Below are 5,156 nucleotides of genomic sequence, written 5' to 3'. Positions count from 1 at the left end.
GCTGCCATATTTAGGCAGAAAGAGAAGATTTAGGCAAAGAGAGCGATTTCCCCTCACCTTGAGGGAAGGGAGTTTACAGTGCTGTGGTAAAGAAGGGACATAGTTCTCATGCAGGGGCCTCCTGTATGAGCTTGCTCCTTTCTCTTTGCATGTAGCTTTGGAAACAAGAACACTAATTGTAGAGCATGCAAATCATAGTTTAATGATTAACAACAAATCATTACTTTGTTCCTAGTAACTTGTTTCAATCAACTCAGCAGTCCAGTGACTACAAAGCAGAAAAGTTGCTGACCTACAGACAGACTCACTAGATTTGGTGCACATGTATCTTGAGATGAGCCCTGAACTTAGTCCATGTATTCTTTATAACACAAAAATCTCTGCCTCTGGGTGGGATTTGTCCTCCATTCTCTGAACATGAGTGGCATGTAGCACCTTCTCCGACTCCAACATGCAAGGCTGCTCCAAACATCACCCTTCCCCTCCACACAGGAGAATAACATAATCGTTTGTGTTAGGCTCCTTGCAGCCCTTCTCAGGGGGATGCTATTGTCCCTAAGGGAGACACTCACTTTTGATATCTCCCTGGAGTTTTCTGCTGCTCTGTTGTTTATTGAAATCTGCTGCGATTTCAATAAATCACAGTTTTGAAATCAACTGCCACCATTAGTCTTCATTTAATTCTTGAGCAAGAAACTCAGGACCCACTTTTACCATCAGTAACACTTGGAGTCACAAGTTGGGGCTGCAATAAATATCCGTCAGATTTCTTTGGGCATTCATTTCATTTTAAAAAATGAGCCAGGTATGTTGTCAATATATGTTGTAAACATGTTTACATAGGGTGTAAATAGTATTAAAGAATTTCTTCATTCCCCCATCCCCAAACCCATGCTCACTCCCACATGTATTTGTTAACACTAAAAAAGTTCCCGTATGTATATGCACACATATGTGTGCTTATCTCTACCTGTGCCTAGGGTGCTGCCTACCTAAGGAGTATGAAACTTTTGCTTATTTCCATAGAAAAGTGTTTAAAAGTGAACAGGCATCATTTTCTCCATGCCCACTTACAGACTAGGAGTTCACCTTGGACTGAGTCCCAGGATGCCATGAACCAGACTTCCTGAGCAGGGGACTTCGGGGGTGGAAGCAAGCAGCCCTGCGTGATATATAACTGAACACTTGCAGACTTCCTTCTGCAGCTTAACTTGCACCCTGGTACTGCTGCGTAGAGGACTTGGAAGAAACATGTAGAGGAGAGACATGTAAAGGTCTTTCAAACTAAGAATCTACGACATTTGCCTTTATATGGCAGATGGTCAGACCTCATTCAGAATATGCATCCCCTAAGTTTGGGGGTCCCTGGGTGCCACTCTGTTTTATGCTAACAGTTTCAGTTATTGTACTATATAGGCTGGAAGAGAAATGCACTTTTAACTTCAATCATCTCTTGCCATATAATAAGCTACCCCAAAACTCAGTCACTTTAAAACTTAACCCAAAACTCATCATTTTCTGTCTTTTACAGTCCTGTCATTCAGCCATCCTGGAACAACTGGTTCTTCCCTGGGGTCAGGACATGGTATGCCTGGAGCTCATAGTCACATCCAATTGGTTGGCAAACTGGTGGTTGCAAGAAACATGAGCTGCAGCCATTTGTTCAGCCCATTGAGTTCTCCTATCCTCCAGTCAACTTGCTCAGGCTTCATCACATAGCATCTACAAGATTCCCACCAGCAAAAGCAGGCAAGACTCTCAGCATGAAATTGCTTTGGGCTTCTATTTATCATGTTCCTTAATGTCACATTGACCACAGCATATCACATGACCAGATTCAAGAGTAAAGGACTCCACCTCTTGAGGGAGAAAGTAACAAAGTTACTTTGCAAAACAGTATACCTACTGGGAGGAAGGGAACTGTAGTCTTCTCTCAATCCAACAGACTCCCTGAGGGTATGTGTTGAGTACCTGGAAATACCTAGGAATGCCTTTCTTGGATGATCTAGCATCTGATCAGACGGGCAAGTAGCTTCAGTATCCAAGGAAAATTATACCCATTTTGAAGACCTTTTGCTTCTTGAAAATCACCTCCCTCAGAGAAAGAAGAAAGAGTGATACTGGGCCTAACAGGTGCTGGACACATGGGCCTGCATTGGAGCAATTATGATGGAACAGAAGCAGCTAAGAGCAGTTGTCTACCCAGACTGCTACTGGAATAGACCTGGATTCTGCTGCCAGTCACTACCAAAAGTACAGGAATTGAAGCACTTTTATTTTTCAGATTGCTGGCCATCAGTCTGAGAGAACCATGGGCATAGCACCCTGGAGAAACAATTCTACCATCTCATCTACAGCTTGCCTTTTTTAATAATGGGTTAACAAAATCAGTCAGCAATAAGCAAAAGGTCCATAAGAACAGCCTGTCAGGTTGTCCCTGGTGGCACAATGGGTTAAAGCATTGCACTGTGAAGCTCTGCGAAGCCATTGCAGCACAAGTTCGATCCCCTGCCAGGGAACTGACCCACATGGCATGGCAGAGCTCTCCTGACTTGCCCGCTGCTCTCCTAAGCAGTGTATTTCAGTACATCTGCCTGTTCTGCTCCCCACTCTGATCTGGTGGATCCTCTCACCCACCACACCTCTGGCCTGTACACATAAATAAATAAATCTCAAAAAAAAAAAACATTATTAAAAGAACAACCTGTCACAGTTTATGTTTCTTGTTTTCATCACATCCAGCTCCCAGAACTTATTGTAGCTTCCTGGTTATTTTAACCCGGGTACACCGAATGGTGTCAATGTCTGGCACTCCTTTGGGCATCATCATGGCAGCAGTCTCAGTTTAAATCAATAGTTTAAAGAAAACAGATCTTTAGTCATCTGGGGGGGGGGCGTGCAGATTCCTATACTAGCCTTGGTGACCTCCTTCTCTACCCTCCATCAAAATGACAGTCACATAAAAACTTTTCTTTCTGGAAAATCCAAAGGTTTCCAGTATGTGTGGATGAGTTTGTACCAATCAGACAGCTAAGAGCTTAAGTCATTAGGAGGGAAAGAAAATAAATGTTAACTACTGCACACCAAGTCTTTGGAGAAATTTATATTAATTTTACATATTGTAGTTAATATTTAATCATAAAAGCTTGTCCTAATGTGTTTACTTTGAAAGTTTGCCAAGTAGTTTTAAGTTTGCCACTTAAAATTTGTATATTTTTCTCTGTATCTATTTTAATTAAGTTTGCTAAATTTTTAACAACTACCTCAAGTTGATCATAGTAGTGGCCAAAGACACACAGAGTTCTGGTAGATAACACTACCCAGGTAATTCACGTTCTGGCACTCGTGCTACTACTAATTAGTTTTAGTCTGAGATAGAACACCAAACATTTCTGAACCAATTATATTAAATTATAACTAAAATCCATTTACTTTTATGTTCACCATCTATACTTGACTATTGATCAAAGTGGGGTTGACCTGAACAGGTCTACTTACATGTGGATTTTTGTTAATAGACAACATGAAATTATGGCATGAATAAAAACAGTACTGAAAATGTATTTTCCATATAGTTTTCTTAATAACATTTTCTTTTCTCAGCTTACTTAATATTTGTCAGCATATGGTATATAATGTATGCAACATATAAAAATTGTTAGTGTGCTATTTGTGTTGTTTATAGTGTCTCTGGTCAATAACAGGTTATCGGTAGGTAAGTATTTGGGAGTGTTAAAATTTATATTCAGATTGTCAACTGTGGGGAAGGGAACCCTAACCACCATGTTTTTAAGGGTCAGTTTTTCTTTTAGGTCCTCTGGACATGCTGGGGGACAATATAGAAATAATTTCATGCAGGCTTCATAAGCATTTATTTATAGGACACTGCACCTCCAATAAACTAAATCTATATTTTTCTCAACTGTGAACAGATCATTCTCCAGGATCAATCACGTACTGGATCATAAGACAAACATCAACAAGTGCCAGAAGATTGAAATCATGCCAACTATCTTCTCTGACTACAGAGGCTTGAAACTAGAAAAGCAATGAGAAAGCAAAGAGCTTCCCAATTATATGGCGATTGAACAACATGCTGGGTTAATGAGTAAATCAAAGAAAAAAATTTTAAAAATATATAAAAAAGGTGATAATGAGGATACACCCCTACAGAACATATGAAACTCAGCAAAAATATTATTGAGTAAAGTATATAGCAATATAGGCACACAACCAGAAACAAGAAGCCAAAGACATAACTTAATCTCCCATTTTGAGGTACCAAAAAAAGAACAACAAAAATACCAAAGGTAGTAGGAGAAATGAAATAATAAAATTTAAAGCAGAATTAAATGATGTAAAAATAAAAAGGAGAGTCAAATAAATAAGAGCATAAGTGAAAGAGGAGAAATTACAAGAGACACTACAGAAATCCACCAGCTACTAAGAGATTATTATAAACATTTATATGCAAACAAGTTCATCATTCTAGATGAGATGGACAAATTCTTAAATTATACAATCACCTAAGGCTGAACAAAGTAGAAAGAGACAACTTGAATAAACAAAGAAGGAAACTGAAATAGTAATCAAAACCCTCCACAGAAACAAAAGGCCAGGACCAGATGGTTTCACAACCTCAAAGATAAAATAACACCTATCCTGCTAAAACTCTTAAAATATGTAGAAAGAAAGAACACTACCAAATACATTTTACCAGGTCATCATCACATGAATGCCAAAACCAAACAAATAAAACACAAAAAATGAAAACACCACCAATCTTCCTAATGAACATGGATACTGAAATCCTAAATAAAATCTGAGCAAACTAAATCCAACAGTGCTTGAAAGATTTATACTCTATAACCAAGTGATATTTATTCCAAGGACACATAATTCACCGTATCAACAAAAAGAAAAATAAAACCAAATGATCTTATTAATAGATGCCAAGAAAGCACTGATAAAGTTCAACAAACCTGCAGAGAAAAGGCCAGCTAGACCAACAAGCAAGAGACAACAAAAAAAGAATTGAAATTAAGAAAAAAGTTAAGCTATCATTATTTACAGAGAAATAATAGACATAAAGAAACCTAAAAAATACATGGAAAAGTAACAAGAAATAAATCCGTTCAGTAAAATAAAAGGTTATA

This window comes from Condylura cristata, unplaced genomic scaffold, assembly GCF_000260355.1.
Source record: "Condylura cristata isolate star-nosed mole 26May11 unplaced genomic scaffold, ConCri1.0 scaffold00003, whole genome shotgun sequence".
Classification (NCBI taxonomy): domain Eukaryota; kingdom Metazoa; phylum Chordata; class Mammalia; order Eulipotyphla; family Talpidae; genus Condylura; species Condylura cristata.
This window is presented reverse-complemented; position numbering follows the sequence as displayed.